At 40.7% G+C, this 24,605-nt stretch overlaps 2 pseudogenes; one reads left to right on the top strand and one right to left on the bottom strand.

Moving 5' to 3' along the window:
- The window catches only part of LOC116048211, a 243,840-nt pseudogene that overhangs the window by 111,330 nt on the left and 107,905 nt on the right, over positions 1-24,605 (top strand).
- Positions 816-23,529, bottom strand: LOC116048212 (annotated as a pseudogene).

Genomic DNA, 24,605 nt, shown 5'->3' on the forward strand with positions numbered 1-24,605 from the left:
AATGATACTCCAGAGTTTGCACTTGTGAAAAACATTTATATTTTAGATGCGTCAGTGTATTGTTTTGAATGCCAACCTCTCTCTACAGTTGGGTGGAATGATCATTATTTAGCTTATGAGGTAGAAGTTCCCGACCTAGCTCAAGCCAATATTTTCATGGATGCTGAAAAGCTTGTTGATTATACACCATACTACTATGTAAACTCCAATAATAGCAAGTACATTCCACTGAAGTATGATCTCACAGACTTCATCAAACATCATTCTTGAGTCTGTATTGAGTGTGGGTATTTGGGCAGAATTTCTTTTTTTAAGCACTGACAAACACTGTAATTGATGACAGCATTTATTTTTACTTATTACTTTTGGAATAATGTGGTGCAGTATGTCCACAGTGCAACAGAACAGAGAAGGAAACATAATTCCAGCTTTTGCCTCTGTCTTTTTTACATATCACATGGACATGGTTTGATGGAAATGTAAGAAAAATATCTTTACAAATAACACAGCAGCTTGAAAACCTTATGACATGTCAAAAAAGCTTGTTTCATCTGAGATATGACTCAAAACAAGATGTTTTCAAGACTGTTTCACTTAACATGATATTCAAGATGCACTGTCTAAAAACAAGCTCCTTTGTCTCACTTAAATATTGCTCTTTAGGTGATTTTGTCTTATATTAAGTGTGATGTGATATTTTGACTAGAAATTAGAAAAATATACTTGGCAAGATTTTGAGTTTTTGCAGTGTAATTAATTTACAAATTAATATTCTAGTCTCAGCCTCAGAGCCTCAGTTGTTCTTACTTGAATATAAAAGTTTATTATAACACAAATCTGATATCAGAGAAGCTCTTGGTACAGCTCGTATACATGGACACAGATTTACCAGAACTTAAAGTAACATCACATTCACTCAGCTTTATACAGTGTATCCTCAGGTAAAGAGAGTCAGCTGATGACAGGAATCATAAAGTGTTTCTAGTTCAACAGTTTAAATGTTGATAATCAGAGAGATAAAATCAGACAAATTAATGTTTAGTGTTTGAGTCTGAGACAGATCTGCTTCACAGTGCAGAGTGTGTGATGGTGAACAGACTGAACTTTGAGTTCAGCATCTGATGTTCAGTCAGTGTTTCTGTCCACAGGAGAGACTCTCAGTCCTGCAGAGGACACAGAGACACTGAGGAACCAGACCAGAGCCTAAATCCAGGATAAAGAGGTTGAGTGAATGTGGTGTTGAAGGTGTGGAGGTGGATCAGTGAGTCAGAGGAGACTGTGTAGAAGGACAGAGTGCCAGCAGGACAGTCCACATACACTGCTACTCTGTTAGCGACAGAGGAGGAATTGATGTCTGTTCTTCTCTTATCGTGCCAGACAGAGTAACCATCAACATCACCATCAGAGCAGAACAGACTCCAGGACTGATCATTCCCTCCAAACCAACAGTCAGTACTGCCTCCTCTGATTCCTCTGTAACTCACTGATATATAAACCCTTCCTTTCCTCTCGACCTCCCAGTAACAGCGATCAGTCAGACCATTTCTACACAGCAGCTGAGACCAGAAGTCAAATCTGTCTGGATGATCAGGATATGACTGATCCTCTCTCACATTTGTCACCTTCCTGTTGTTGTCAGACAGTTTGAGTTTTCTGTATACTGTGTTTGGGTCCAGTTCCAGTTCACAGACATCTGATGGAGAGAACAAGACACAATACAGCTCCAGGTTATCATCTGATGATTTATTAACAACTTTACTGACAATTACTGAAAGAAAATCATTCACACTTTCATTTCATATTCATTTCATATTCAGCTGTGAATGATGTTGAACAAACTTTAACTTCAACAATCCAGTTATAACAATTAATTCATTATTCATTCAAAAGTTTATAAATACATCTGATGGTGATTTACAGATTTACAGCTGTATAGACTGAAAACACACAATCACAACATGCACACACACACACACACACACACACACACACACACACACACACCTGTTGTCATTCAGGTCTGATAATGCCTCTCTGAACACGGATCTGTCCTACAGGTGTACACTAGTGTTATGTGGAAACATATTTTTTTATATAGCCTACATGCCGAGAGACAACAGATGGGAATTATCTTTGTGATAGCCTAGAACTAGTGCAATACATTTATTGACCCTGTTTTAAGCCAATGACTGAGAATGCTAAGCTTTGGTGTCTCCCCTTAAGTCTAAATAACTTATGCCATTATTTATTATTTACACATAGGCTATGTTAAAGAGAAACAAATGCCCATATTCAAACTCTACACAGTTGATTTCTCGCATAAAAAAGTCTCAGAAGTGAATTTAGTGATGAAATAGCAGACAGAAATTGTAAAAAGTTTCCAGTTGTTGACTGCAGCTACTATGACAAACTCCTGATCTAGATTCTAGAATCGATTGCTTTTCCTTGGGTTCCAGGATGTTAACACTGAATTTTAAACATTACATTTTGCAGCTGAATTTGGCCTGTTGAATTTGAGCAAGTTGAAAATATATTAGTTTAATTTTAAACATTTTTTTTTGCATCTGAATTTGTTATACTGTTTTTTTTTACGTAGAATTTTTGATTCTGAATTTATGAACTTAAAGGTGAGAATTAGTTGTTGAACTTTTGATGAGTTAAATTTAGAGGCAAAAAATGCAGATACATAATTTCAATGTATAAATATTTAGTGCTAGAAATTCAATGGCTTTTTAATTTCAAAATCCGATTAAACAGATTTACTTCCATAGTTCTCCAAAGTTGACTCTGAGTTTACTTTTGCAGAACTGTAGCAGAAGAAAAAAGCTGCCTGTAAAACCCAGCGTTAGAACATTAGAGAGTACCGTCTCTCTCTCCCTCTCTCCCCAAGCTTTCTGTTGGCTAGACTGTTGAAATATATTAATTATTTCTGTTTGATCACTTTGTTCAGTTTGTTGCGTTTGTAGATTTTAAATTGATTGATTGAATTCTAACATCTTTCCAGCCACACTGACAGAAAACAGATCGTGACTGAAATTCTGGAGAAATTCATCATCGTACTTTAGTCAACAAAATGTTAAAATCTAGTGTAACATGCAGCTGAGTTCTCATGATTCAAACTTTAAACACACTCACACTTCCTCAGACCAGGTCTCAACCACTGCAGTCCACCATGGTCCGTCCTGCAGGAAGAAACAAAGTCAGAATCAACTTCATACACCTTCACTCAGATCCTCCATTAAACATGAACCAGAGTTCATCTGTTAGTGACAGAGAAACAGTGGGAGAGCTGCTGTTGTCTGTCCATCTGTCCATACCTGAGAGTGTCCAGTCTCCAGTTTGGATCCTTAAGTCCAGCTGACAGCAGCTTAACTCCTGAGTCTCCTGGATGATTGTAGCTCAGATCCAGCACTCTCAGATGGGAGGGGTTGGAGCTCAGAGCTGAGGCCAGAGAAGTACAGCCTTCCTCTGAGACCAGACAGCCTGACAGACTACACGCACGCACACACACACACACACACACACACACACACACACACACACACACACACGTCAGAACTTGTTTAGTTTCATGTTAGTCGCATACATCCGCCCACTGTTTAAAATGACTGTCACCAACAGTTTTGGGAGTAACACGTTACAAAAGTAACAACAGGTGACGGTACGTCAGCACTGACAGCTGTGCGTCCGAGCTGCTGACAGATATAAACATGTCAGGAATTAATGTTGAGGCTTGCTACACGTAAATATCATTGCATTTCATCAGCCGTCGAAAGTAACTATGCCGTCCATCAAATGTAAGATACTTTCAATTGAGTATTTTCATTTTCTCCTACTTGCCTATTGTATGTTTTACTACTAAAGAGGATACTTTATTGATCCAGTGGTGAAATTCACAAGCTACCTGCCTAAGTCAAACTTCCGCTGTAATTTTGGTGAAAGTAACTCAAAAGTAATGCAAAAGTAGTGTAAAGCATTACAATTCAGAGACGGTAATATTGTAATATAACTAATTACTCTCAAATGACAGTAACTAGTAATCTATAATGTATTACATTTTGGAAGTAACTTGCCCAACACTGGTCACCAACACTAATGAAGCATAGTGTTGGTTCAGGCAGATATTTTTCACAGCTGTGTTTGGTAGGAACACTTTGATTAAGAAGAAGTCCTAAAACTGACCAACATGCCCTCTGTAAAGGAGGAAGGGTTGGAAGACTCGGAGGAAACCTAACCAAGTACTTTTACTTGAGTACACTATTCTAGTACTCTTCCACCTCTGTCTGACTGACACATGCAGGCCCATATAAATCCACAGTCTGTTGACCAAACGCTTTGGTCCCCTAAAATATGGGATCCAACCATAATTCCTGCATAGTCCATTCAACATAGCTGTGAATACTCTGAAATTGCAGCACATACTCATTAGTTCACTTAAAATGTATTGCCAAAATAACAAAATGGTGTCATTGTAAACTGGATTTGGATATAGAGTTACGTTCATATGTATATATATACATATGAACGTAACTCTATATCCAAATCCAGTTTATGTGCTGTGTTGCAACTATTAGGTGCTTGAAACCATCGCACCTCCACAGTGATGTCATGTCACCGACACATCCGTTCTCAATGAACTGATTACCTGGGGCGGCACTTATGTGTCTTACTATGAAAGGTTTGTTGTAGAGGGCTGCATTGGTATTGGGTCCCGTGGGACCCAACGCAAATCTCATGGGAGTGGGCGGTTTGAACTTTGCAGTGGGCGGGAACGGGCGGCTAAAAAAAACACTGCGGGATCGGGATGTAGCCTGGAACACCCCCACGCCAGCAGACACCATATATATATATATATATATACTGACAGTATATACAGTATATCTATGAGCAGACACCAGCCTCCCAGGACGGGGGAATTCCGAGGCTCCGTCCGCCCGCTCCCTCATCTTATGCTCCTTCCTCACCCTCTCACATCAGCAAGCACCTGCCTTGTTTCTCTGCATCTTCTCCCTATTAGCCTATAAAATTACGTGCTTTCTCATGCAGGACGGGAGAAGACACAAAATCAATGCATCTCTATTATTGTGCATGCATAAATTCTCAGAAATTCGGCGGGAGCGGGCAGGAAAATCTAACCAAGATTAAGAAAACAGTCCCACGCAGGGCTCTAGTTTGTTGATGCAGAGTTATTCAGTCTAAAAAGGAGAGATTGGGTTGTCTCCAGGAATTTAACTGGTTTAGAGTGGCAAGGTGTGGGGTTGGTGTTCCTGCTAAAGAACACGGATACAGATGTCTTGTTTTGGTTGATTTATTTGGCTGTGGTCTGTAATAATACAAAGTAACAATCGGTACAGCAAACACCATACATAAACACAAATACATATAAACAAACATAATAAGGTAACTAAGGTAGCAAAGGACTGTATTCGGTACTCAAGTATATCACAGGAATCATATAACGTACACAAATCACCTCACACGATGTATACAGACAGCGTGACTTAGCTTATTAGCTTTAACAACGCTAATAACAACAACAACAGAGATAGCATTAACTTATGCACATCTAAACAGTACACAATGTTAGCATCCAGTCAGACAGTATAATGTCGTTAATCTCACCTTATGTAATTTACACACAGCAATAAACCACGGAGGTAGAGGTGAATGTTGAGAAAAGGCAAAGGAGATTACAGTATATCCACCGGAGAACTAGCATAACAGCACGGCGTTTCACACACGTGTGGTGCATTCAATGGAACGGCTATGGTACGTTCAAGAGTGTGGGACATATAGAAACTTAAAGAGAACTGGCTATTACTGAATGGAACTTATCTCAATAAACAATTTAACAATACATTACCAATGTGGGATTTCTAACACAGTCAGTTTGTCTATTAAGAAAATAAATGAACGATATAGAGCACTGCTGATTCTGTCTTCATTGAACCAAAGATGTCTAGCAAAATACCGTGAACCAAGACAATACACTGTTGACACGCTCCTGAGTCACTAGAGGACTAGAGGACTGGGAGCTGAGAACTGAGGACAGAGCTTCACAGCTTCTCTCTGAAAGGTTGGCCTGTAGTCAGTCCAGTTAATAACACAAATATAAATAAAATAACAGCTCAAAGGGTCATGGTTTTCAAATAACTGAACACTAACCTGAGATTTTCCAGTCTGCAGTGTGGACTCTTCAGTCCAACCGACAACTGCTTCACTCCTGAATCCTGCAGCTCGTTGTTAATCAGGTCCAGCTCTCTCAGACTAGAGGACTGGGAGCTGAGAACTGAGGACAGAACTTCACAGCTTCTCTCTGACAGGTTACAGCCACTCAGCCTGAAGAGGAATCAGCAATACATAAGAAAACAACTACAAACAATGGTTGTTGTAATAAGGGATACATCAGATTTAAGGTGAGAGACGTAACCTAAGAGTAAAACATTGTTAGTGATTCTGTGAGAATGACTGATTGTTATTTTGCTCTGTTGCAGAACCTCGCCAGTCAGTGAAGTTGCACGTGTTTGTAGTTCTTCTCATTGACAGTGCAAACAGATGCAAACAGCTGAGCATTTCTACATTCACTAATGACTAACTGTCAGAGTGGAAATGAGGCTCCTTTATGTGCGCCCAGCTCCATTAATAAAACAGAATCAGACGTACGTACAACGTTATTATACTGACAAAAACACTGTCTGAATATTTCTTTTAATTTTTGATTTAACTTTATTTATTGCACACCAATGCAATCAAATTAAGGATCACATTATGCTTAACATTATTAAACCTTGGCATAGTTAACTTAAGGGGTCATGTTGATGATGTTGTTCATCTTTAAAAATGTAACGCAGTAAAGTTTACTCAGAGTACATTTATACTGACCTACTTTTTATTTGAATTTAACTAAATTTGTACAAATGTATTTTTACTAGAGAACAATTTCTTTAAAGTAACAGTACTTTTACTTGAGTATAATATTCTAGTACTCTTTCAACCTCTGCCTGACTCATACATGCAGACACAAAGAATCAGATGCAGCCTCTTGTCCAAATACTTGTCCCCTTAAATATGGGGTCCAACCATAATTCCTATATAGTCCATTTAACACAGTTGAAGCTGAGAGTCAGCACTGCAAGCACGTAATAATTGTTTGATCTCAAACCCAGAGCCAAAATAACAAAATGTTGTCATTGTCCAAATACATTTGGACCTAACTGTATATCCAAGTCAAGTTTATGTGCTGTGAACCAAGACATTACAATGTTGACAAGCTCCTGAGTCAGCTCTCTCAGACTAGAGGACTTCTAAACCTCATTCACTCTTTTAATCTTGTTTAGTCAGTCCACTAAAGAATTAGCATAAAAAGAAAATAACATCTCAGAATAACTGAACACTAACCTGAGAGTTTCCAGTCTGCAGTGTGGACTCTTCAGTCCAGCTGACAGCTGCTTCACTCCTGAATCCTGCAGCTTGTTGTTACTCAGGTCCAGCTCTCTCAGACTAGAGGACTGGGAGCTGAGAACTGAGGACAGAGCTTCACAGCTTCTCTCTGACAGGTTACAGCCACTCAGTCTGAAGAGGAATCAGCAATACATAAGAAAACAATTACAAACAAAAGTTATTTTTTCTGAATAAAGAAAAACCCCATTTAATCTGGATAGTTGTGTGTGCACGTACAGAGCTTTGTTGGAGGTTCTGACCACTGGCAGCAGCCTCAGAAGAGCCTCCTCTGAAGCAGAGTATTTCTTCAGGTCAAACACGTCCAGATCTTTTTCTGATGACAGTAAGATGAAGACCAGAGCTGACCACTGAGCAGGAGACAGGTTATCTGCAGAGAGACTTCCTGAACTCAGGGACTGTTGGATCTGCTCCACTAGAGAACGATCATTCAGTTCATTCAGACAGTGGAACAGATTGATGCTTCTCTCTGCAGACAGATTCTCACTGATCTTCTTCTTGATGTACTCAACTGTTTTCTGATTGGTCTTTGAGCTACTTCCTGTCTGTGTCTGCAGACCTCGTAGGAGACTCTGATTGGTCTGCACTGAAAGACCCAGGAGGAAGCGGAGGAACAAGTCCAGGTGTCCATTTGGACTCTGTAAGGCCTTGTCCACAGCACTCTGGTAGAAACGTGTTGATTTTTCTCTGAACACTTTAGACCACCAAGAGGTTGTTTGTTCTTCTGCCAGCAGGTTGACTCCAGAGTTGATGAATGTCAGATGGATGTGAAGAGCAGCCAGAAACTCCTGAACACTCAGATGGACAAAGCAGAACACCTTTTCCTGGTACAGTCCTCTCTCCTCTTTAAAGATCTGTGTGAACACTCCTGAGTACACTGAGGCTGCTCTGATATCGATGCCACACTCGTTCAGGTCTGATTCATAGAAGATCAGGTTGCCTTTCTGCAGCTGCTCAAAAGCCAGTTTTCCCAGAGACTCCATCATCTTCCTGCTCTCTGGACTCCAGTGTGGATCTATCTCAGCTCCTCCATCATACTTGATGTTCTTCACTTTGGACTGAACCACCAGGAAGTGGATGTACATCTCAGTCAGGGTCTTGGGCAGCTCTCCTCCTTCTCTGGTCTTCAACACGTCATCCAGAACTGTAGCAGTGATCCAGCAGAAGACTGGGATGTGGCACATGATGTGGAGGCTTCGTGATGTCTTGATGTGGGAGATGATTCTGCTGGCCTGCTCTTCATCTCTGAATCTCTTCCTGAAGTACTCCTCCTTCTGTGGGTCAGTGAACCCTCTGACCTCTGTCACCATGTCAACACACTCAGGAGGGATCTGATTGGCTGCTGCAGGTCGTGTGGTTATCCAGAGGCGAGCAGAGGGAAGCAGTTTCCCCCTGATGAGGTTTGTCAGCAGCACACCCACTGAGGTGGACTCTGTAACATCAGTCAGGATCTCAGTGTTGTGGAAGTCCAGAGGAAGTCGACACTCATCCAGACCATCAAAGATAAACACGACCTCTTCAAACCTGCAGATTCCTGCTTCTTTGGTTTCACTAAAGAAGCGATCAACAAGTTCCACCAAGCTGTACTTTTCCTCTTTCAGCACATTCAGCTCTCTGAAAGTGAATAGAAATGTGAAATGGATGTCCTGGTTGGCTTTGTCTTCAGCCCAGTCCAGAGTGAACTTCTGTGTTAAGACTGTTTTTCCGATGCCAGCCACTCCCTTTGTCATCACTGTTCTGATTGGTTCTTCTCTTCCAGGTGAGGCTTTAAAGATGTCTTCTTGTCTGATTGTTGTTTCTGGTCTGTCTGGTTTCCTGAATGCTGGTTTTCATCATTGACTTCTGCAGTCCCTTCCTCTGTGATGTAGATCTCTGTGAACATCTGATTAAGAAGGGTTGGGTTTCCTGCTTTAGCAATCCCCTCAAACACACACTGGAACTTCTTCTGCTGGTTAGATTTGAGTTTACGCTTACAAACTCCTGGATAACTTTCTGAATGAACACACAACAAAGCAGATCAATAAGTCAAAGAACATATTTCAACATTTCCTCAGATAATGAGATAATTAATATATTTTGGTCCATCTGTTGAGACATTAGTAAAGGTCCCATTTATACAGCATGTTAAATCTTTAGAGAATTCCTCTTACTGCTCTGCAGACGGTCAGCCAGCTCCTCCTGCTTCATTCTCCTCAGGAAGTGCAGTGTAATCTTCAGAAATGCCTCTCTGCTGATCCTCCTCTGCTCTTCATCCTCACCGTCCAACACCTCCTCATCCTCCCTCTGACTCTCTAAGCATTCTGGGTAATCTGGACTCAGAACCTTCTGGATCTTCTTCAGCTCGTTCTTCACAAAAGTGCCGATGTCCTCCTCCAGCAGCTGGAACAGAAGATTATATGAATGACAAATCAAACTAAAATCATGGAAGCAAACATCAGATGCATGTTGGACAGACTGACAATCCACTGGTCTAAAAAGTGCAGCATGGAGATGATTGTGAACAGAATAGATGTAAAAGTATTTGTTGTACATGTACAGACCATAAATATGGAGTATAGGTGTGTTTGATGCTGCTGGGCAGACTGACCACTGGGAACCTCTGAGCTCTCCTGGTCCACTCTGTGGAGGAATCAGGAAGAATTAGCTCACATTTAAAGAAATAAAATGGTCTTGATGATGAGAGGCATGATCAGACAACAGGTGAGACAGACTCGTGATCTTCTATTAAGGACAGTCTACTCAGTATACTGGGAGAGAGAGTGCTGCAACGTGGTCATTGTTTCTCTCTCTCTCTCAACAGCAACATACAAAGGTCTTATACATGGTTGGAAACACACATAATACAACACAAATAGATATGCATGACATCACTTGAACATGACCACTTTGTCCTAATATGGTGGAAACAATCTAGCTGACACAGCCTGTTGCTAATACAGCACATTGTCGTCCATCTCAGCTATCCTACTGTAGTCAGAGGTCAAAGGTAAACTGATGAACTTGAATTAGTATTGGCACTAGTAGTGGTGCATTTGTACACACCAGAGATGTTCACAAGTAATTTTTTGGAAGTCCAAGTCGAGTCTCAAGTCTTTGAGGGGCAAGTTCAAGTCAAGTCTCAAGTCTTTTGCCATGAGTCCAAGTCAAGTCTCAAGTCCCTGGCCATCTGATCTGTCCCTAACACTGTATTGTTAAATCTTATGAATTCAAAGTATGTCCTGTAGCTACCATCCATACAGTACAGTATCAAACTTATAACTTTATGGGGTCTACTGCAATGCAATTTGAAGAAACACAAATTAAGATATATATATATATTAGGGCTGTCAAATGATTAATTGTTTCTTAATTGCGATTAATCGCTGAATTTCTATAGTTAATCACGATTAATCGCATGTTTTATCACATGATTAAAATTATATTATTTAGCATTTCAGTTTTTAAGTACATATTAACAATGGAAAGCAATTCTTACCGGTGTATCTTGATTGGGAATCAAATGAATGCAAAGAAAGAAGACTTATGAAAAGAAACTTTATGAACTTGACTTTAAGATTTGTATTTGTTTATTTATTTACTGTAAACTAGGGCTGAAACGATTCCTCGAATAACTTGAATAATTCGATTACAAAAAATCCTCGAAGCAAAATTCTTTGCCTCGAAGCTTCGTTAAATCAATGTAATTAAGGTTGTACGGCTCACTGTGTTTCCGCACGGAGGATTATTGCTAGCGCACACAACAGGTTGACGCTTCTGTGGACACAAGACCGTTTATATACTGTCTATGCCCGAGTCTGACGGCCCAGATTACAAATGAACGAAGACGAAAATAGCGAGGGTCTAAGAGAAGAGACAGGCGAGAGAAAACAACAGAAAGTTTGGGATCATTTTAAGCTGCAAACATGCTACTACATCATCTTTGTAGAAAACATCCAGTGTACTCATCCATTCCACGGAGCGAACCCAACACAAGGTAGCTAACTAACGTCTGCTGCTTTCTTCCACCGCGCTGTTTTACACAACTAGCCTACAGCATGCTACTCTGCAAATAGCTATGTTTTACCAACAAGCTGGCAGCGCACCCGACCCCAGCGTTTCCTCCCACAGGTGGTGGGCCCATGGGTTGGAGAGAGAGGTGCCACGTAGCTTTTTCGGGCTGTGCCCGGCCGGGCTCCGTGGCAAACACGGCCACCAGGCGCTCGCTGACGGGCCCTCCATCTGGGCCTGGCTCCAGACGAGGGCCCCGGGCTTCCTCCGGGCAGGGTCACTCCATCTCTACCTCGTTTTTTCATACGTTGGAGTTTACCCCGGTGGACGAGAGGGTCGCCTCCCTACGCCTGCGGGTTGTGGGGGGGAAAACTCTGACTGTTGTTTGTGCGTATGCACCAAACAAGAGCTCGGAGTATTCGGCCTTCTTGGAGACCTTGAATGGAGTCCTGTATGGGGCTCCAGTGGGGGACTCCATAGTTCTGCTGGGGGACTTCAACGCGCACGTGGGAAATGATGGAGACACATGGAGAGGCGTGATTGGGAGGAACGGCCTCCCTGATTTAAACCAGAGTGGTTGTTTGTTGTTGGACTTCTGTGCTAGTCATGGATTGTCTATAACGAACACCATGTTCGAACATAGGGATGCTCATAAGTGTACTTGGTACCAGAGCACCCTAGGCCAAAGGTCAATGATCGATTTTATAATCGTTTCATCTGATCCGAGGCCGTATGTTTTGGACACTCGGGTGAAGAGAGGGGCAGAGCTGTCAACTGATCACCATCTGGTGGTGAGTTGGGTCAGAGGGTGTGGGAAGACTGGACAGACCTGGTAAGCCCAAACGGGTAGTGCGGGTAAATTGGGAACGTCTGGAGGAGGCCCCTGTCCCACAGACTTTCAACTCACACCTCCGGCGGAGCTTTTCGTGCATCCCTGTGGAGGCTGGGGGCATTGAACCCGAGTGGACAATGTTCAAAGTTTCCATTGCTGAAGCTGTGGCGGGGAGCTGTGGTCTTAGGGTCTTAGGTGCCTCAAGGGGCGGTAACCCACGAACACCGTGGTGGACACCGGTGGTCAGGGAAGCCGTCCGACTGAAGAAGGAGTCTTTCCGGGATATGTTATCCCAGAGGACTCCGGAGGCAGTTGCAAGGTACCGAAGGGCTGCAGCCTCTGCCGTGAAAGAGGCAAAGCAGCGAGTGTGGGAGAAGTTCGGAGAAGACATGGAGAAGGACTTTCGGTCGGCACCGAGGTGCTTCTGGAAAACCGTTCGCCACCTCAGGAGGGGGAAGCGGGGAACCATCCAAGCTGTGTACAGTAAGGATGGGACGCTGTTGACCTCAACTGAGGAGGTAATAGGGCGGTGGAAGGAGCACTTTGAGGAACTCCTAAATCCGACTAATACGCCCTCTATGGTAGAGGCAGAGCTGGAGGATGATGGGGGATTGTCGTCAATTTCCCTGGTGGAAGTTGCTGAGGTAGTTAAACAACTCCACAGGCAAAGCCCCAGGGATTGATGAGATCCGTCCAGAAATGCTTAAAGCTCTGGGTGTGGAGGGGTTGTCTTGGTTGACACGCCTCTTCAACATTGCGTGGAAGTCGGGGATGGTGCCTAAGGAGTGGCAGACCGGGGTGGTGGTTCCCCTTTTCAAAAAGGGGGACCAGAGGGTGTGTGCCAATTACAGGTGTATCACACTTCTCAGCCTCCCCGGTAAAGTCTACTCCAAGGTGCTGGAAAGGAGGGTTCAGTCGATAGTCGAACCTCAGATTGAAGAGGAACAATGGCCATCCAATCTCTGTACGACCAAAGCGAGAGCTGTGTCCGGGTTCTCGGCAGTAAGTCGGACTCGTTTCAGGTGAGAGTTGGCCTCCGCCAGGGCTGCGCTTTGTCACCAATCCTGTTTGTAGTATTTATGGACAGGATATCGAGGCGTAGTCGAGTGGAGAGGGGTTGCAGTTTGGTGAGCTGGGAATCTCATCGCTGCTTTTTGCGGATGATGTGGTCCTGATGGCATCGTCGGCCTGTGACCTTCAGCACTCACTGGATCGGTTCGCAGCCGAGTGTGAAGCGGCTGGGATGAGGATCAGCACCTCTAAATCTGAGGCCATGGTTCTCAGCAGGAAACCGATGGAGTGCCTTCTCCAGGTAGGGAATGAGTCTTTACCCCAAGTGAAGGAGTTCAAGTACCTTGGGGTATTGTTCGCGAGTGAGGGGACAATGGAGCGGGAGATTGGTCGGAGAATCGGCGCAGCGGGTGCGGTATTACACTCAATTTATCGCACCGTTGTGACGTAAAGAGAGCTGAGCCAGAAGGCAAAGCTCTCAATCTACCGGTCAGTTTTCGTTCCTACCCTCACCTATGGTCATGAAGGCTGGGTCATGACCGAAAGAACGAGATCCAGGGTACAAGCGGCCGAAATGGGTTTCCTCAGGAGGGTGGCTGGCGTCTCCCTTAGAGATAGGGTGAGAAGCTCAGTCATCCATGAGGAGCTCGGAGTAGAGCCGCTGCTCCTTCGCGTCGAAAGGAGCCAGTTGAGGTGGTTCGGGCATCTGGTAAGGATGCCCCCTGGGCGCCTCCCTAGGGAGGTGTTCCAGGCACGTCCAGCTGGGAGGAGGCCTCGGGGAAGACCCAGGACTAGGTGGAGGGATTATATCTCCAACCTGGCCTGGGAACGCCTCGGGATCCCCCAGTCGGAGCTAGTTAATGTGGCTCGGGAAAGGGAAGTTTGGGGTCCCCTGCTGGAGCTGCTACCCCCGCGACCCGTTACCGGATAAGCAGAAGAAGATGGATGGATACCAACAAGCTAAAACGAGAGCTGTCGGTTTGTAGTCTAACTGTTTATTAGTTTGCTACTAATCTTTGGAAACTTAGCTGCTGCCGGAGACAAACCGGCTCCTCCCCCCAGCATGGCCACTTAATATGCACGTGAATGACATCATCATGTCATCACGGTGATGTCTGCATTCTTTATTCTTTCTCCTCACTCAGTATTAGCCTTCTTAAAATGTGTCCCCCAGAACAGTGTAGTTGAATAGCCTTGCTGTAAGCTTTGTACAGTCACATTTACCTAGGCTTAGTGAACAGCTCTTTTGCATATCCAGTGCAAAGAGCCAGAGGCAAGAAGGGGAAGGGGGTGAAAAATATTAACATTTGGGCCACCAAAAATGTACTTGGAATTTGGCAATAAAAAATGTTGCTTTTTCAAAAATATATTTTGTATATATACAAAAGACAGGTTTCCTTTTTTTAGTACACAGCAATAATAAATATTTACTATTGCTGTTTACTAAGTATTTCTTACTAAGTATTTCTTATCCGATTACTCGATTAATCGATGGAATAATCGGTAGACTACTCGATTACTAAAATAATCGATAGCTGCAGCCCTACTGTAAACAAAAGAAAAATGTTGCCCTCTCTGTCTTTATTGACATTGAAGTTCTGCTGCATTTGCTGGACTGTGTTTAAAGTGTCCAACCAGTTTACGGCATTTTGCCAACACATTTTCAAACCCACTTTCACGAATTGACATTGCAATGGACCTCTGAAGACTATGTGCAACGCATGGCATGTGTTCGTATGGCAAAAGTCTTGCTGCTGCGATCATATTCCGTGCACTGTCTGTGCCGATAGTTGTAACTTTATTTGCAATGCCCCATGTCATTGCAACTTCGGTGAAGTGCTTGGCACATGTTTCACCATAGTGTCGTTCTTCTGTATGTCGAACCGTTAAGGCAAACGAGTGTTTTTGATCACTCACTGACGTCCAGTGATCACCGGTTCATGAGACAGCGTTTGCACTTTGCAACAGTTCCAGTTTGGCTACTTTCTCCGTGTCGTACAGGCTGTGTATGCGTGAAACTACTGTCCCCCTCGACGGCAATGTATAAGACAGGTCTATATTCTATTCTAGTGATTTTAGAACAGCTAAGGGGCATTGTTAGGCACGACGCGAAGCAGAGTGAAGTGTAAAATAAATTAATAAATGGCGGCATGCGATTAAAAAAAATTAACGCGTTATGTTTTTTTTGTTTTTGTTTGTTTTATTTGGATCCCCATTAGCTTCAGCATAAGCTAAAAGCTATTCTTCCTGGGGTCCTACAATCTATCATGTGACAATACAATTTACGACATCACATTACACACCATACGCACAAGACATTATTCAGATTACACAACATTTGAAAATACAAATTATATTTTACAATTAACGCAATTAATCACACACAAAAAAGAAAAAATACAAATAAATAAATAATATAAAAGAAGTTGAAAAGATTACGCTTCCCCGAATAGATTTAAAAAAAAATAAGATATAACGAAAAGCCCTATGACAGAATCTCTCTAAATTGATATTAAATATTGAAATATCTTTGAGGGTAATATTTCTTAAGTGATTTTTTAAAACCATACTGAGTGTTTTGTTGTTTGATAGTATTTGGAAGAGAGTTCCATTCACACATTGTTCTGTACCTAACTGACGTTGAATTGATTTGGTTTTCACTTTAGGTAAAATAAAACTACCTCCTACTGCATGCCTTATTGGATAATGATGTATATCAGCACTAAAAGATAGTTTTGTATATAAAGTAAAAAGGTGTTTTGTTTGTTATAACATTATGTAATAAAACCATTAGTGAATACACAAATATGTTTTTAACTTTAAACCATGAGAGGCTTTCATGCATTTTCTCAACATTTGATCTAAACCCACAAGAGAGAGCCACACGTGCCGCTTTATTCTGAATCACTTGTAGTTTTCTTATATTAATTGTTGAGGTGCTGGACCAAACCACAGAACAGTAATCAAGGTGTGAAAAAAACAAAACATGAAGTACTTGTTTAACGGTCTGTAGTGTAAAGTTTTTTGCACACCTTTTAATAACAGACAAAGTGTTGCCCATTTTAGTTACCAGTTTCTGAACATGTCTATCCCAACACAATCTATTATCAATCATCACTCCCAAAAGTTTAGCCTCTTCTCTTTGCTCTACAGAATTTTGCTCTATGCTGAGTTCAAGTTTCGGTTTGGAACATAAAGAAAAATGAGTTCCAACCACTAAACAGGTAGTTTTAGATACATTGAGAATCAATTTGTCACTCCTTATCCAGTCCACCACTAACTGTAGCTCTCTCTGTAGTTTTGTATTTAAATCACCAATATCAGTTCCTGCTAAATATATAGTGGAATCATCAGCAAACAGTGAAATGCTTGCTTTATCTAAAACAGATGGAAGATCATTGGTAAAGATTGTGTAGAGGAGCGGCCCAAGACAAATTCCTTGAGGCACGCCATGTTCCACAGCCCTTACCTTTGAAAAGCTTCCATTAACTAAACTAATTGTCTAAAAGTAAACTAATTGTCTTCTCTCTGTCAAATAACTTTCCATCCATAATAATGCGGTTCTTGAAAAACCATAATATTTCATTTTTTTTAACAGTAAATCGTGATGAATTATATCAAATGCTGCAGTGAAATCAAGCATTACAACACCTATTATTTTCCTTTCCTCCATATCCTTGAACCAGTCATCTACCATCTGAGTCAGGGCAGTGGCTGTTGAGTGTTTTCCTCTATATGCATGCTGAAAATTTGTAATTAAATCATTATTTAAAAAATAAGACTGAATCTGTTCATAAACAATTCTTTCCATTATTTTACCGAGAATTGGTAATAAACTTATTGGTCTACTGTTTGAGCCAGAGAAAGGCATTTCCTTATTTTTAGGTATTGGCATAACTTTACATATTTTCCATGCTTGCAAACATATATTTTCCATAAAACACATATTAATTATATGAGCAATACTAGGAGCAATGATTGAAACTATTGGCTTAAGCAACTTATATTCAAGATAGTCAACACCAGTTGGTTTGTTTTTCATCAGACAAACCAATTCATCAGAAGTAATTCCACTTTAGAACCACTGACACTCTTGAATTTAAAACTACATGTTTTACCTTCCATCATCTTATTTATCAATGTATTTGATAAATCTGTCTTGTGTGACTGTGTAATATTTTTAAGATGATTTATTTTATTTATGAAATAGTCGTTGAGATGATATCGCTGTATCACTTGGTTTAGTAAAAAATTCACCTTCATTTTCTAAATAACCTGGAGTTGATTTATTATTTCCTCTTAATATATATTATTCAATGTATTCCATAATTGTTTACTATCATGTTTTATTTCTGTAATTTTCTTATTGTAATACAATTTCTTTTTCTTCTTATTTAACCTGATTACAAAATTTCTAAGTTTACAATATATTTGCCAGTCCGATTTGAATTTAGATAGGATTGCTGCTTGTTTAGCTAGATCTCTTTCTTTCATAAGATCTTTTAATTCTTGATCTAACCACGGGGTGTTGACATTTCGAACAGTAAACTTTTTTATTGGTGCATGATTTTCTACAATTGTCATTAAAGTTCGATCAAAAAGCTGAAATGCTTTCTCTGGATCCTTTTGTAGAAATACCTCTGACCAATTTGCGTTTCTGATATCATCTTCATATTGTAATTGATTGAATCTTCTAAATGACCTTTTCATTATTACTTTTGGACCCAATTTAGGAACTTTTGTTTTCCTTACAATTGCAATAAGATTATGGTCACTACAACCAATTGGCACAGATAAGCAATTTGAGCAAAGTTCTAGTCTATTTATAAACATGTGGTCAATACAGGAAGCTGATTGAGTGCCATCCCTTTTTATACATATTCTAGTCGGTTTATTAATTACCTGTGATAATCCACATGCCGTTGCTGTGCTCATTAATTTGATTTTCCTAGGACAGAATAATTCCAATCTATGTTGAAGTCACCCATTAAGTAAGTTTCAAGATTCATACTACTAGCATGATCTAGCATATCACATATTTTGTCCAAATACTCGCTATTAGCATTTGGAGGTCTGTAACAGCATCCTATGAGTATTGGCTTAAGATGTTTCAGACTTACTTTTAACCAAATTACTTCAATACTAGAATACATTAAATCTGGCATCACTTTGACAGGCATATGATGTTGAATATAGATAGCAACTCCTCCTCCATATGTATTCCTGTCATTCCTAAAAATGCTGTATCCATCAATCATTAAAGTTGCATCATCAAATGTAGAGTCTAAATGAGTTTCGGACACTGCCAATATGTGCAAGTTATTTGGTTGCAGTATATCTGTTAAATCACTCAATTTATTCCTGAGACTGCATATATTAATATGGGCAATTTTAAGACCTTTCTTTGGTAGGTTATGTAACATACCAAAGATCACTATCTTTTTTTTTAATTCATACTTTTAGATTCTGTGTCGGAGCAAAACAGTTTACAGAAAATGACTAAATTAAACCACATATATACATTCATACACATACATTCAAACAGAAAAAAATGTATTACCACTCTAGTTGTCAAGGTTGCAATAATAAGTGAGCTGAACTCTTGAATTCCATTTCCTTAATATAACTCTGTAATTCTCAACCTAATTAATACATAAAAATGTGTAAGTTCCTACTATACGTTGCAGAATATCTTATCTGACATACTTATAATGCTAACAACTTAGGCAAAAATCAACAGTCCTTAGTGAAACGACACAGCTGTATTTATTGTTTTCCTCGAGTTCCTGATTTTTTTTAGCCATTCAATAATAAATAAATCAACGTAATATATAAGGCTATGGAATCAGTAATTATACATTATGTACTCAAGTTTATGTCCATATACCAATTCCCAACTCCTCGAGATGTATGTCAGGCAGTTCTCAATTCAGTTCAATTCATCATACCTGCATCCGATGCACTTGTTTCTGGTGCGAAGTCCCATCAATAGGCTACTTAATTGCCAGACAGCGTTGGTCCAATCACTTGATTGTAGTAGATGTCTCCTGATTTCTGATCTTGGAAATATTTTGTGTCTCCATTAAATGTTATAATCAGTGTCGCAGGATGAATCAGACCATGTTTTATTCCTGCCTGATGTAATTTCATTCTCAGATCTTTAAACTGCACTCTTCTCTTGGACACTTCTGCTGTTAAATCTGGAAAGATTTTGACATTCATCCCTCTGAAATGGAGGACTTTTTCTTGCTTTGCTGTTTGTAAAATAGCCTCTTTGGCCGCATACCTCTGCATCCTGACGATCATCGTCTCGAACCATGTTTTGAATCAGGCCCCACTCTGCGCAATTTCCACTTCGGGTTTATAAGGCAGATTATTATCTTTAAATACCTCATTGAAGAAGGACTCCATGAATTCGGTGGGTTTTCCTTTTTCCATATCTTTGTCGAGGCCAATTACTCGGAGGTTAAATCTTTGGCTGTGACTCTCCAGCTTTTCAGTTTTGTCCCTCAGTTCTTTGTTTTCTTTCTGGAGAACTTTACATACGCATTCCGCTTCATCCATTCTGTCGTGCATGCCGGACAGGCCCGACTCCACATCTACGAGTTTATCTTTACAGTCCTTCAGTCCGAGTTTAAGTGCATCAAACTGAGGTTGTAACTTATTCATTGCCTCGTTTATTTCTTCCTTTATTATTGCACGGATCAAGGCAGCTAATTCAGCTTTATTCACCTGCGCAGCGTCGCTCTCCATGTCACTCTCAGCTGATCCTCTCCCAGCTGAAACAGGTGAGGTAACAACAGGGTTGGAGGTAATCTGCGGTGCTTTTTTCCTCGGCATCCAGTGACCCTTTTCCTCATCTTAATAGACTGATTTTCCTTTACATCAATAGTTCTTAGTCAGGAGGAACTTTGGAACCTTTATTATTTCATTTGTTTTAGGAGTTCAGCGTCCTTGGTGTTCCACGCGCTCACTCTCTGCAGCCGGACATGACGTCAAAAGGAGTCATGCTCGGCCCTTAAAGGACAATTCTGGTGCAAAACGAACCTAGGTGTTAATAACAGATGTGTACCCACTCTGTTGTTCTCTGGGACATGTTTTCATGCTAATTGATTGTGTTAACCGCTGGTTAGCTTACAACGCTAGTATTCGGGGCACAGGGAAAACAATCGCTATTTATACCACTAAAAAGGATCAAAATTTCACCAAACTTCAATGGTAGCATAGTGAGGGTCCCTACTTGTCAACCAAAGCATTGAGAACTTTGTAAGTGTACCGACAGTTTATTGAACGAAGAGCTGCGGGAGCTCCGTGAAAGGGCTACGAGAGAGAGAGAGAGAGAGAGAGAGAGAGAGAGAGAGAGAAAGAGAGAGAGAGAGAGAGAGAGAGAGAGAGAGAGCTATGCCGCAACAGAGCCTCATACTTCGGGAAACTGGTGGTGTACCTGCGGACATTGTGAAGCTATGGCCAACGAACAGGAGTATCTGTGTTGCACGGAGTGGGACCTGTTGCGTCGCAACACCCAAGAGACGTAGTGTTTTGTACAGTCTGAAGATTTCCCCTCTCTGATGAACAGGGAAACTTTTTTCCATGTCCCGAAAATAAATTGGAGAAGGCGACTCAGACCGGTGGGACAAGATGGACAGTTATCCACTGAGTAAGTAAACTAGACAAGTTATGTTTTACATCGGTGCTATTATTTCAGATATATTGTGCAAATTGCTTTTGATTTTAGTTGGCATCGCCAGCTGTAAGTCATGACTGGTTTCCCGAAGTACGATGCTCTGTTGCGGCATAGCTCTCTCTCTCTCTCGTAGCCCTTTCACGGAGCTCCCGCAGCTCTTCGTTCAATAAACTCTCGGTACACTTACAAAGTTCTCAATGCTTCGGTTAACATGTAGGGACCTCACTATGCTACCATTGAAGTGTGGTGATATTTCGAGCCTTTTTAGTGGTATAAATAGCAATTTGTTTTTACTTTCCCTGTGCCCCGAATACTAGCGTTGTAAGCTAACCAGCGGTCCGCGCTAGCTTCGTTCAAGCTAAAAACACAATCAATTAGCATGAAGACATGTCCCAGAGAACGACAGAGTGGGTACACATCTGTTATTAACCCCTAGGGTCTTTTTTGCGCCGGAATTGTCCTTTAATCGCATCGCGATTAACGCGTTAATGCTGACAGCCCTAATATATATATATATATAGCTAAAGTACTAAACGTTTCTATCATGTTTTTTGTGGTTTTGCGTGGATGTGTACTTGTGATGGGAAAAATATCACGTATGCTTTAATGGAGCTAGCTTAATTTTGTTACATCCAGAAATTACTTTAGGTCTCCATTTTAGGACATCGTATAGTCTAATCTTGTGCTACTTAACACATCCCTCTAGCCCTCAGACCTGGTGAAATATTAACCTAAGTCTGTCACATCATATGGATACAACTATAAAGATTACTAAAATGATCCCTCTCTTCATCCCACACCCCAAACATGACATACAAAATGTCGTGGAACAGAAACAACAACCGTTGTAAATGCACATAGGCATAGCGCATGCGTTACGTTGCACATTATAGCAAAGGGCAGGGGACATGCAGCTCGTCATACGTTTCCCCAACGTACAGTATATGCGCCAATAAAAGAAAATAGAAATACATGAATGAATTTAGATATAAAAAGCAATAATTGCATTAAAACAGGTTATTGACGAGTCTCAAAGCTGAAGTCAGAGTCAAGTCTGAAGTCTTTTGGGTCGAGTCGCAAGTCAAGTCTGAAGTCACTGTTTGTGCGACTTAACACTAGAAGTGCCGGAATTCCATAACTACTAGAACTGCCGTGAGCGGTCATTTTGACCGCCAGATTCCAAACTCTATAATCTCTCATGATAAATACCTAATTGCGATATTGTATTATGTATTGTGTTAGGATATCTTTAGAAAAACGTAATAACACCGAAACGTACATTTTTACGAGTTTAACTATACATTTGAGTAGTAATACGTGTTTCAATTATTCGTATCATGGCATAGTAAACCGTAATTATTTCATACATTCATATCCCGAAAAATATGGTGTGGAAATTCATTCAACTTACTCATAACAGCCAAATAACAAATTATAAGTATCTTATTTGAACATTTAGTTATAACCTAACCTGACACTGCCTCCGTTTTGGTGTCTGCTGTGGTGTGCTGCTGCTCGGACCGTGTGCCGCTGCCCTTTTTTCCTCCATAAACTCTGCTCTCAGCTCCTCTGCCAGTAGCTGCATGAACTTCCTCTGGACAACTTTACTGCTGGTGCAGTCCTTGGAGAGGATGTGTGCAATGATTCCAGCCAGTTCGAGGATGTATAAAGTTATATGAACATGTAAACAGCCACCGGCCATCTACGTGTACCGCGCCTTTCACAGAGCGAGCGCCCGGTGTTTGCCTTCTGATTCAGAACAGAGTGCATCCACGCCGTAGTAACCTACGTTACCGACTCTGGCTTTGCCTTCGGCCCATCGGTGATGCCCACACTTGTTACTTGAGACCGAAAATCTCGTTTCTCTGACAGAGACTATGGTAGTTACTAAGCAACCAAGATGCATCTTCAACCGCGCGAAAAATTAAAAACAATACCGCGAAAATCCGAGCGGTCAATATGACCGTGTATGGCCGAAATAGGTAAAAGTGATTGTATTTTCTTTGCCTTTTGTGTAATGTATATAAAAACTATTTTAAATTAAAATACAGACTCTTTTAGGAAAAGTCAGGCAGCAGCAGGATTGTATTTTTTATTCAGCAAAGTTATTACACATATAAATTTCAGAACGGTCAAAATGACCGTCATGGCCGTTCTAGTGTTAAGTGTGACTCGAGTCCGAGTCTCAGACTTGAGTACCCATCTCTGTTACACATATGTCCAGCTGTCGTCCTTTCTCACTACAGTCTAAAGTCACTTATACAGCACATTACCATGACATGTATCATGTATGACTATCATAAAAGACAAAATAAAATGCATAAGACATGACATGTCCACACAGACAAACACAAAGTAAAGGTCCATTAAGTGATATTTGGATGTTAACAGTGAATCAGAGGACTCCCTGTAGTGGTAAACGTTTACTAGTCCTGCCGATTATCAGTTTGAAATCCTCACCTTTGATCATCAGAGTGGCGTCCATCTTTGAAGAATATAAGAGGATGATCCATAGACCGGTCACTCTTCATGGACACACAGCTGGGTTCAGGTTCTTCCAGATTCGTCCTGATAGAAACACATGATAAATTCTGCACTGCATCCACAACACACTGAGACAAAACCAGTCAGTGGTTAAATACATCGTCTGTACAGTATATTGTATAGGTAGTTATAGGTCACAATGTGCATGAACCATGACCAATATTTAATTTAGACATATTTCAATGTTTATTTTAAAGCTGTATTCAGTTCAGCACAGGCATTGAAATTATGCTGTAGACATAATGGTGGAATAGTAATGCTAATATCTAATAAGGATAATATATGCGAGGACTTCCAGATGGCAGAACTAGATTGGTAGCCCTCGACAGTGTTGTAGCTACTCATGATGTGTTTTGGTCTCGTCAAGACTAAATTGCCTAAATATTTTCTGATACATTTGTGTTTACATCAACATTAGCTAATATCAGCTCTGAAATGTCCCACCAAAAATGTACCAAATTAGGGCCTTGGTGGCCCGTTGGTCCAGTGCTTTAAACTATTAGCATCTTTCCCTGGTATATATTCTGTACATCACTCTGCACTTCTGGTTAGAAGGTTAATGACATTTTGTTGTCTCAGTACTGGTACTCTGGTGTGCTATGAAAATAAAGTTGAATTTAATCTAATAAAAAGAGGAATAGATGTTGTCTCAAAGCAGTGAGTTTCAACTGAGAATGCTTTTCCTATATTTAGGTTTTATTATTATTATTATTATTATTATTATTATTGGTTATTTATTGTCAAATGCACAATGATGACAGTGAAGCAGTCGTTGGCAATAAAATAATAAAAGTTCTCAGGCTTCCTCCAGTTGTGCTCAAACAAATATGTATAAAAAGAAAATCAAACACATAAAATAGGGCAGTTAAGGTAAAATATAATAAATATTGTAGAAGACAGGTGTACACCAAAAATAAACAATGTGAATAAACTGTAATTTTACATTTTACTATTTGTTGTAAACTTTGAAACTAAGACTGAGTTAAAGTGAGCTGACAGGACACATGCCGTCACCGTCTATTAAAAGACTTTTTAAAAACATCTAAAACCTGGAGATCTCACAATAAATAAAAACATCATTTTGTTTTC

This window comes from Sander lucioperca, chromosome 2 (assembly GCF_008315115.2).
Source record: "Sander lucioperca isolate FBNREF2018 chromosome 2, SLUC_FBN_1.2, whole genome shotgun sequence".
NCBI classification, from domain to species: Eukaryota; Metazoa; Chordata; class Actinopteri; order Perciformes; family Percidae; genus Sander; species Sander lucioperca.